Source organism: Pipra filicauda, unplaced genomic scaffold, assembly GCF_003945595.2.
Source record: "Pipra filicauda isolate LSUMZ 115617 unplaced genomic scaffold, ASM394559v2 scaffold471_size599564_pilon, whole genome shotgun sequence".
Classification (NCBI taxonomy): Eukaryota; Metazoa; Chordata; class Aves; order Passeriformes; family Pipridae; genus Pipra; species Pipra filicauda.
The window spans coordinates 82382-93243 of NW_024104611.1; the positions used below are offsets into that span (position 1 = coordinate 82382).

At 46.6% G+C, this 10862-nt stretch overlaps 1 long non-coding RNA gene across 1 annotated transcript; it reads right to left on the reverse strand.

Annotated features, from left to right (window-relative positions):
• Window positions 1-4507: 4507 nt before the first annotated feature.
• On the reverse strand, window positions 4508-10573 carry LOC120324249. The gene is made up of 2 exons (XR_005565413.1): window positions 10452-10573; window positions 4508-7493 (listed from the first exon to the last, which is right to left on the reverse strand). It is a non-coding gene; the product is annotated as an uncharacterized LOC120324249 (long non-coding RNA).
• Window positions 10574-10862: the final 289 nt, after the last annotated feature.

Below are 10862 nucleotides of genomic sequence, written 5' to 3' on the forward strand. Positions count from 1 at the left end.
GGACAATAGTGCCTTTTGAAGAACTCACACAATCAAAATTTAGATTTGTGCAAAGTGCTTAATGTTATTGAAGTGTCTTAATATAAATGCATGAGCTTCCCTGAGCCAGCTGTGTGTGCTTCTGTCTGCACTCCTTTTCTAGAATGCTGGCTCTCTTGCATTTTTTAATAATGACAGATTCTGTAGAATTCTCTGTTTCAAAACAGCATTCATATCATCTTTGCGATCCAATGAATGCCATCTTTTCAGGACTGTATTTTTGCAGGAGCAAGAGGAAGGGGGGAAGATCACAACAATTAAAAAAACTAAAGTTCATGCTTTAGTATTTAATAATGCAGTGATGTTTCTTTAAAAGCAACCAAAATTCAGCTGTGGGCTACAGGCCATGCCTTTTATGTTAGACAGTAAAAGGCAGGGTTTTGGTAAAGATTTGAGCATTTGCAAACATAAGGTTTTATAGAATACACTGTGTCTTTATTGCCTTCAGTGCTGGTGAAAGTCTGGATGCCTTATGGGAAACATAAGGAGTTGCTGAGGAGATGTGAATATCCTCCTAAATATTCTAAGGTCAGATTCCACCTATGAATTCTCCACTTCTCTTAAAGGATCTTTCCCCGTTGTGCCTAGGGCCTGATCCAAATATATTCAAATAAATTGGAGTTCTTGTGTTGGCTTCCAAAACCTTTAAATCTCGTCCTAAGTGCCTTACTGTGTAACACCCCTGATTTGGGGTGATTTCTCAGTGGGGACTTTCCCAGGTTAATGGGAACTTTCCTTTGTACCTCCAAAGGGTGTTGCAGGTACCTTTGGAAGCTCTGCTTTGGCTGTCCCTGCCTGTGAGCCCTGTCACACCTGCTGGTGCTGAGCTGTTATTTGCTGCTTGATCCAATCACTGGATTTTTCATCTGTTTCTTATGTGTGTGCATGGCCTTTCTGGAGTGCCTGGGCAAAGGAATAACTCAGACATTCCCACAGATATGCTGATCCCAAGCCTTCTCTGAGGTCTGCAAAAGGAACTGACCCCAGGGTAGCTGAGTCCCCAGCCAGGCCCTCCCACCTTGGGTGTGATGTGTTTTGCTGGAAAGGCAGCTCTCTTGCAGGGAAAGAGCCAAACCTGACTGAAATCTTCAGCAGGATTTACATTAAGCCCACAAATCCCGATTCTGCAAAGATTTAAGCTTGTGCATAACTTTACATGTGTGAACAGCCTCATTGAGGTCAAACGAATTAAAATAATGCACAAATAATGAATTAAAATAATGCACCTGCTTAAGTCCTGGCAGTGCTGAGGCCGTAATGAACTGGGAAAAAACCCACAGAATAGAAAAGCTGACTTTTTCAGAGCTATTAAGGTGCTATTTCAGAAGCCTTGGCAGTGGCAATTGTGTTTACATGTGCCATGCAAAGCCTAAATGAAGGGGAGTGTTTGTTCATCCGTGTCATGTATTTGGGTCAATAAGGGATCCCACATGGCTTCAGAGGTTTGGCTTGTCTATTCTACTTGGAAAAGCACCTGAAAGTATTAGTTTTGCAGTCTGATCCTGGTAGGATCAGTGGTGTTTTTATTGTAGAGACACTTCAGGATTTGGATTGCAGACCTTATTAAAAATGGGCCCAAATTGAAGGAAAAAAACCCACAACAGTGTGACAGAGTGAGTCAAAGGTCTGCACTGCTTCAAGGGCTTCCTTGGGGTGTGAGAAGCCAGCTCCTCTCCAAAATAAGGATATGGAAAGGTTAAATAAAATTTATGGGTGCAGAACATGCCTTGTGTTCAGCCCAGGTCTGAGGTGTGAGGGTGACACGTGCTGGTGCCTGCAGTGACTTTGCTGGTCACCTGTCCCATCTTCTCCTCCCTCCCCTCTACCTCCAGTCACTGGGCTCCTCTCAGAGGAGCAAAACTAGTTTTTTGGGCTGTTGCTGCCCAGTGCCAAGGACTGAAGAGATCTAGGGGAGAACACTGACTCCAGCTCCCACTGATGGGATGTTTAATGATACCTTTCTTTTTAAAGAAGGGGAAATTGTCACTGGGAGACAGTTCTGCTCTGTCCCAAGTTTTTGTATATATTTGCAAGTACGCTCCACCCAGGCACGAAACCACGTCCCTGTATAAATATATGTGGCTTATTAGTGGCTTCGGAGCCACAGAATTATTCCTGTAAATATCTCCTTAGGCACAAAAATAGTAGTTACAAAAATAGGTGCAAAACTTACTTGCACATGTGCATTTGCTATCCATTTGCTGTAGAAAGACACTTTCAAACTACTAAATGCTATTAGACATTTTAGATAAAATAACCTGCCAAGTGTATGTTGGTTTTAATAGAAATTCTTTGGAAGGACCAGAAGTACGAGCAGCTGGTAAACTTCTCTTGATTATTTTCCCTTACATTTCTAATAATGAACTCAAATGATTTTAACACCTTAAAAATACTCTGCTTCAACAGCCTGGGCACAGGCAAATTTAGAACTGCACAGAAGTCCTGGAACACAGAAGTAATGAGGGGGGAAGAGAGACAAAGAAATTAGGGTTAGAGAAGAACTAAGAGCAGGCAGAATAAAAAGTCACTTAAGGGGCACACACATAAAGTCAACAGAGAGGAGTCCACACAGGAGAGGATGTTGCAGCTTTACAGGGATGTGAAGAGTATGTGGTTTGTAATAACACCAATAATTTTGGGTGTCTGGGAGCTGAGGGAAAGCTGAGGATAAGGAGATGACCTCTCCATCCCTCCCGAGGACCAAACACAGCACAAGCCATTCAGGAGTCCCTGTTGTCCCTGCCCTAAAGTCACTGTGCCAGAGGGGGCCAGGGTGGAAAAAGAGCCCTTCTGTGCACAGATCCCAGCAGCACCTCCTGGGGCCCACCTGGCCCATCTCAGCCCAAATACACACCACACATAATTGTGTAACCATTTTCCTTGACTACATCAGGAACAACAGGAGGTTATGAGCAATCTGCACCCTTGGCCACAGCTCCAAGTCCTCTCCTAGCCAGCTACAGCTCCAGAACATTCCCCCCCACCTCTCTTAAGTACCAGGATGGGTTTTTTTTTCTCCTGATAGTCTTTTGGCTTTTCTGGTCTTATCTCTTATCTTTCACTTAAACAGTGTCTGGGCTTTGTGTGCCTGAGGAAAAACTCCTCTTCCCTCAAAGCTGGGGGGAATTGGAAGCAGGAGGCAAGAGCAAAGGCAAGGGGGCTGGATGATGCTTCCCTGCAAGATGTCACCAGTGATCCCTGGAAAAAGGGAGTCTGGAGTTCATCTTGGCTGTGCTGCTCCTCCTTCACTGGTGAGAGGTGTGCTGGACTGTTGACTTTGACAGAGCCTTCCCAGGATTTCCTTGTGGGATTGAGAAGCCTTTCCCTTCACTGCAACTCCTGCTCGGCTGTGACAAGCTGGGATTTTGATACCAACATTTTATGAACAGAAGTTGCCCAGAGGATTCTCACACAACTTCACTGCCTGTTTTGCCAGCAGCACGGGGAGGTGAAGAAGTTTTATTGTGCATTTATCAAATCGAGGAGTGGGTTAATTGCCACTTGCCTGTAATCTCTGTGTGACAGCAGTATGAGGGCCAACTGCAAGGACAGAGCACGTCTGTGTCATTCCTAAGCTCTGCAGGAACATGGGAGGGTGGCAGTGCTGCCACAAACTTCCCTGGAGCAGGAGGGCACCAGCCGTGAAATCCAGCTGAGTACAGTTTCCCACACAAAATAAAGGGGGAAAGGGGAAGGCAAGAACAACTGGGATTGCCCCAAAGTGGAATTGCTGTGGCTCTTCCAGGGACTGTGATGCTACCAATGCATGGAGATTGGTTGTTTTTCCTTGCAGGTATCTCTGTATTTAATTTGTGTAGCTCCCACTGAGAGCCTGGTGCTCTGGCACCTTTAACAGACAGCCAGAGCACAGGGATTTGCTGTCCCTTTAATGAGATGGGAAAGGTGTGAATGCCTCTCATTAGACTGGCTGTGGTTGCCCCTCTGCTCCAATTGGCTCCTGCCCTGCAATATTTAAACTCTTTTGCAAGGAAGGAAAAGAAAAAAGCAACCTCAGCTCTTTGTACCATTCAGCTGAAGTAGGAAAAACTCCAAAAATTACATGAAAGAGAAGAAGATGGGAAAAAACCCACCCCAAAAGGCAAAGCAAATGGGCTGTGAAAGTGCTGATGGGGGAAATGTTTTCATGAAGCAGTGAGTGCTCTGAGTCACTGCTCTCCTTGGAGTCCAGCACTGTTGGCATCCCTTGGAGTTCTGGCAGTGGATCCCACGGGGGCTGGCTCAGGCCCTTCCCTGCTCTCCTGGAGCTGCTCTCCAGACTCTGCTCCCGGGGGGATTTGTTGTATTCACGATGCTCTCCAACTCTCTTGTTCAGTTCTGTGAGGAGTCACCAGCTGTGCTGCACGTCCCCCTGACATGGTGTGAGACTGATCCCCATTTTTCCCACGGGGAATGCCACCTGAAAGCCCTACAAAAACACCCTTGAGGAAGTAGGCAAGCAAACAGCAAAAACTGTTGGTGGGCTTTATAATTTCTGTTTAGTTACATTAGCTGGGAGCCAGGGTTATTGTACCTGAAACCAAGCACTTGTGATGGACACACCCGAGACTGTGTATCCCAAATTCCACCCTAAAAGTTCCCGTTCACAAGGCAAAGTTGTGCTTTGAGGCCTTTGTTACCAGAAGTACAAAATCTTCCCATGTGGTCTCTCTGATATGATCACAAATGGCCCTTTTAAGTTTGACTGACGGCTCAGGCCCGTGTTCCTTTGATTATAAATGAGGTAAAGTGTTTGCACAGAAAAATGATGTTTTATTGAAGCTCTCTCAGCAGTGGAACCAGTATAAATTTGAAACACAGAGTTTACTCGTTGAAAAGTGAGGTTTTGGCTGAAAAAGTAGGAAAATCTAGATCTCTTGAACTGCTGAAGTTATCACCTTGTGCTTCACTTTAAAACTGCTGTTAAGCACGGGACAGAAAACCAGAATATTTCAGGTTGAGTTAAATATTTAGTTTGCCACCCAAAATACATCATTCAGTTCTGTGCAGTTTGGGTTTTTCTTTGTGAAAACACAGTTTGATGAACAGCAAGTGCCCATTTGTGGGAACACAAAGTAATTTTTACCTGATTGGTTTTTTTATCTGTCATGCTAAAAAGACAAAATAAAATCAGTTTGCTGTGGTCAGCTGGTCCTCAGCATTTGAATTCAAGTGTCTTAGAAATTTACCTCCCCTCAGCTGAGATGTGATAATTGACCGAGTTGTATTTTCCTGTGTCAAATGCAAAATAAAATTGACTTACCCTATTTACTGTTGTGGTATCATCCTAAAATATTTTCCCTTAGTTATTTGCGATTATATTTCCGTGTTTAGGTAAGCTGTAAGTCCGGGGGTGTTGATTCCCACTGGTGAGATAACTCCTGCACTTAGAAAAAGAGTCTCACAGGCAAAAGTTCATTTAAGGAAATAGAACATGTGTTTTCTGCTAAAAATATCAACACTTATAATATGTCCAATAACAAGTCAAAGCTGGTCCCCTGTTAAAATTTGCAGTTCTAGGCTATGTCAGAGAAAACAGATGAAGTCTTTGAAATCAGCTGAGTCAAGGACATGGGGAAGCACTTCTGCTTTGGCATTCAGGCAACGGAGCAAGGCTCAGGAATGATGCCTTAGAACACAAGGAAAGCAGTTAAGGTTATAACACTGCACAAGCAGGGAAAATACTTCACCCAGGCGAAAATAGTAACTTTGTACCACTGCTGAGAAAGAAGTTTAAAAGATGGAGCAATCAGTGCAAACAATTTTGGGCAATTTCTTCAACGGAGGAACTGTTTTCTTGGCTGGTAACTTAATAAAAAAAAATTATAAAGAATAATCAGTACAAATGTTAGCACTGTCTGGAGCTTATTAGATCTGATACAGTGTGACAGATTCTGATCGAATTCCTGTTGGATGGAAAGCTAAAATAAGTTGCACGATGGCACCACACTTTTTTTACTGCTCTGAGGGCAACCATCAAGCCCTTTTTCTTTCTTTCCAGCACTGCCAGGGGAATCACACATCACTGATGGAACCCTTCTGGTTTCTCCATGAAGCCAACAGGATTGTTTGTATGAAATGAGTAAATGGTCCCAGCTCCCACCACAGAAATACAGGTATACAGGACTTCCCACACCATTCTTACACTTCTCCACTCTTCCTGCCAAGATTTGGGATCCATCACACAAGGAAGTTCTGCCAGACTGTTGCCCCTTGGAGGTTAATATATTTGAGTTAAACACAAGGCAGTGTGCAAAGTTTGTCTCTCTAGAGCAAAGCAGTGAGTTTGTTTTCAAAACTGACTTGCAGGGTGGATGTCTTTCACAGGGGGCACTTGTTCCAGGGCAGCAAAGAAAACAAAATCAAGATGATCAATGACAGGCTCTTACCATTTGCCTTTGTATCTATTTTACTCACTGTCTCTAGAAAGAGGCCTTGTTTGGAGGAATTCAGGTTAAAAGGCATATATATTAAAAACCACTGGTATATTCTACCATATTGCATTAGATTTAGGATCACTTTTCAGTATTTGAGCTACTGCTCATTTACTATTGGACTTATTTTAAGTCGATGTGCTGCAACTAACTTGGAGATAATAGTGGTAAAAATGGGAATGTTCTATCCCTGGTTTATCGTTTGCACCAAAACTGTGGTGCATGGTCTCCACATGGTCTGTCTGGTCACACCATCACCTCACCCAGGAGTGAGACATCTCCTCCTCATAGTGGCACCAGCTGTCAGCTGGTCCATGCAAGTGCCAGGGGGACAAAGTTGCACATGATCCTGTTCTCCTTTTATCTGAGGGGCTTTTTGGATGACACAGTCAAAGTCGTAATTCCACTCTGGTCTTCAGGTGTGTGTTTTCCCTGCCAGTCACCTCCTGTCAATGATTTTCAGCGATTTTTTGCAGGGAGATTTAACTTTGCATATGATTAAATGGGTAAGGCCTTGGAGTCATTTGTTTCTTCTTTGCGATTTCTGAAAACTTTTCTGGCTGAGAAATGTCCGAGTTTAAGTGGGGAAGACATTAAAGCTTTTAAAGTCTTTTCTTGCCAGAGTTACATTTTAACCCAGCTGCTTGCTTAAACTTAATGAAGAAAGCAAAATCTGAAGAAAAATAAACATCTGAAGGTATGTCCCAGACTGAGATAACTTTAGTAGTGAAGTTTCTCCACGTTCAAAAAGCGGAGATGGGCCAGCCCGAACGTGGAGGGAGCCTCTGCCTCCTGTCCCTGCCAGTTCAACCGCAGGGGACAGTGTTGTCTCAAACCTAGGCAGAGGGAGAGCTTGTGTAATTCTCCTGCCTGTTCCAGCGATGCAGAAAGCGAAGTAAAACGTCCTTGGAAGGAGATTATGATGCTCCCGAGGAGAGGATTTGAGATTTTCTCACTTGTTGGTGGTCAGTGACGCAGCGTCCTCGGGGGAGTTGTCAACTGACAGGAAATGCTCACTCATTTCTGCAGAGAAAAAGAATAGGAGAAAGGGTTAGTGTATCCCTGCTTTGGGGGGTTCTTTTTTTCCCTATTTTTATTTTATTTTAATAAGATGGCCTGCGTCAGAGAAAATAAACTAAACTCTTTTTTTTTTTCCCCCTCCATTCCTAATCTCTCAATGCGATATAAATACCATCCCACAATTTAGCATTGTTAATTAATATGTACTTTCCATTACCTTCCTTTTGGAGAGCTCATTATCTTGAGGAATGTAACTCTTCATTCAAACATTTCATTTTGTAGCAGGAGAAAGAGACGGAGGCGCAGAAGAACTACTTTAACTGGATTGTGTAACAATGGCTGTGATAATAATTGTCTGGGAGAATTATATGGAGGTAACAAAAGGACTCACAAAATGAGTACATTACAAAGACTCTTTTATGACTGAAAAATACTGATGTCCTTAAAAGAGAGAGAGAGAGAAGTAGGAGTTGGGTGATTTTGTAGGAAAATGCAAAGATTACACTGAAGTGTGTCTTGGCACAGGGAAGAGGTTTTCCTAGGGTTGCTGGAGGAAAGCTCCCACTCTGCTCCCTTGTCTCCCCAGCCCTGTTTGCAGAGCACGTGTTCCCTCTGCTGCCCTCCCAGCAGTGAGAGGCTGGGCTGGTCAGCCTGACCCGGGCTCCTGGAGTGGAGCAGCTCTGGCTGCCTGTGCTGCTGTGCCACTGTGATTTGTCTCTGCACGGGCAGCTTGTGCCCAGCTCATTTCGGCAGTCGAGCCAGTCCAGCTCCCTTTAGGATCCAGCTGTGCAAACAGGGTGGTCCAGGAGGGGCTGGGGGGGTGTATGGGCTCAGTAAGTGGGAGATTTGAGAGGAAAGCAGGGAGAGAGGCAGAGGGGTAACTAGTTATTCTGGGCACCCATCACCATGACAGCTACCTATTATTAGATCTATCATATACACACTTACTTCCACAGCATGCAGGGAGTTTGTCTACCAGGCAAAGGATGGTTTTCTGCCCCTTTTAAAGATGTCAGAGACTCTTTATTGGACCCACTTGACAAGTGGATTCAAGCTTGCTAGTTTTTTCTTAACTCTAAGTTATAATCCTGAGGAGTCTGTTTTTCTTATCACTTATTTCTGCTAAAAGGTTGCACTTGCTGTCACTGTTTGGAAGGCTGTAGCTGTGTGTACTGAACACTGTGTTCAGAAATTCTTATTTTTGTCACGAAAGTACAGCTGTATCTTAAGGGTGGTACAGAATTAGAACAAGGTATAATGAAGTACTGTAGGTTGCTAATACACATTACACTCAGCAGCACCTTGGCGTGTGGAAATGTGAGACTTTACACATCTGGATAAAAGGAACCAACAAGGCAGAGATTGAAATTCTTTTAATGCTAGCAAGGGAAATGTTGTCTTCAATGTAATGGGTAATTTCTTCCTGTGGCTGGTGACTCCCCAGATGACCACCTTTCCAAGGCTAATGTTAATGTCGGGCATTTCAAAGGCATGGGAATGTGTGGGGGAAACTCTGCTTTGAGAAGCAATTTATTTTTCTGAGGGGGTGGTGGTTGGCTGGATGAGTTTCTGACCTGGCCAGACACATAACTGGGAGTGCTGGTGCTGCAGGGAAGGTGGTGGTGGGGAACAGGGGGTGTGCAGGGAAGCAGGAGAAAAAGCAGAGCACGTCACTCCCAGCAGCACCTCTTTGGTGGAGGGGGCTCTCTGCAGCGTGGCCATCCCTCATTGCCCTGGGCCCAGTAAAGAGGGGAGTTTGCAGCCTTTTAGGTGCAATACTGGGTTACAAAGGCATCGGAAGAGCTATGGAGCTTCTGAATCAACTCAGCCAGAGTCAACAAGCACAGCAGAACCTGCTGAAGGTTCACAGGAAGCTCTGAGTAGAAAGGCTGTTCTTAAATCCCACTCCTGCTTAAATCCAGGGTGCCTCAGGCAGCATTAGGGACCTTTTAGACTTCAATTTGGAAGTGTCCCCTTCAGGCAGATGTCTGGAGTCTGTCTTTGAACAAACTGTGGATGGTAGAACTACCGAAGTCCACTTCCCTATGAACATCTCCTGGTGCAACTTGAGGCCATTTCTTGTTGTCCTGTCCCTTGTTCCCTGGGAGCAGAGCCTGACTCCCCTCTCCCCCCCCCGGCTCCCCCCTCCTGTCAGGGGGCTGTAGAGAGTGAGAAGGTCCCCCCTAAACCTCCTTTTCTCCAGGTTGAGCCCCCCCAGCTCCCTCAGCCACTTCTCATAGGACTCACTTTCCAGACCCTTCCCCAGCTCTGTTGCCCTGCAGGCAGGTTAGCAGCAGCAAAAGTACCTAAGAACGCATTTCAAACGACAGCAGTGATTTTTAGAGTGTGTGTGAAACTGTGCAACCCTAATCTCAATCTCGTTTTGACTACGAAGTCTGTAATTCACGTAAAAACCGGGCAGTCCTGGGACGGGAGCGGGAGGTGGTCCCACCCCCCCAGGCTGCCTGCTGGGAGCTCTGGGGGCAGAGTCAGCGCGAATCCTCCCGGCTCCTTCCGAGCAGGACCCCCCGGTCCCAGTGGTGGCAGAGGGGTCTCGGGGATGCTTGTGCAGTTCGGGGAGCACCGGGCACAGCCGCCTTCCCGGGGCTGCCTGCTCAGCTCGGCAGATGCTCCTTCCTTAACCCTTCCCCTCTCTCCCTGCCCCCCGAGGAGACCCTTTCCCCAGTCAAAGCCGGTTTTCCCCAGCCAGTCACTAAATCAGTCGGATGTGCCTCCCTTCCCCCACCTGACACGGCGACGAGGAGTGCCTGCTGATCAGTCCTTTCATGCGGTCCCTGCCGGTTGCTGCTTCGGCTATTAAAAGAAAAAAAAAAAGAACTACAGAGCCTCCCCCCGCCCAGCCCCCGCCGTGTCCCCGCGGTCCTGCCCGAGCGGTCCCCGGCCGATCCCGGCGGAGCCCCGGGGATGGAGGGGTGGGCGGTGTGCGATATTCCTGCGGACCTGGAGGAGGTGGAGCCTGCTTTTCTCGGCTTTCTTTGAGTCGCGGCAGTCCGGAGCGAGCCCCGGGATGGGGGGGTCGGTGCGGGAGGGGGGGCTGAACTTGGGCGCACTTTGCCGGCCCCGGGTGTAGGATAAAGCCCGGTCCTGGGAGCCGTGGCCGTCCTCCAGCAAGGAGAGAGGCCGGAACATCCCTCCCCTTCCTCCGGCCGCTTCCCTGGCATCCCCGCCTGCCTGGACACGCCGGCTGCCCCTCCTCCTCCTCCTCCTCCTCCTCCTCCTCCTCCTCCTCCTCCTCCCCTCACCCTGCAAGAACCCACACCCAGCGGTTTTGCCGTGATAAAAGGGGAGGAGGTCTTGAGGAAAATCAACAGCATCTGGGGAAGGAAACAGGTTGGACATGTAAAGAGAAGA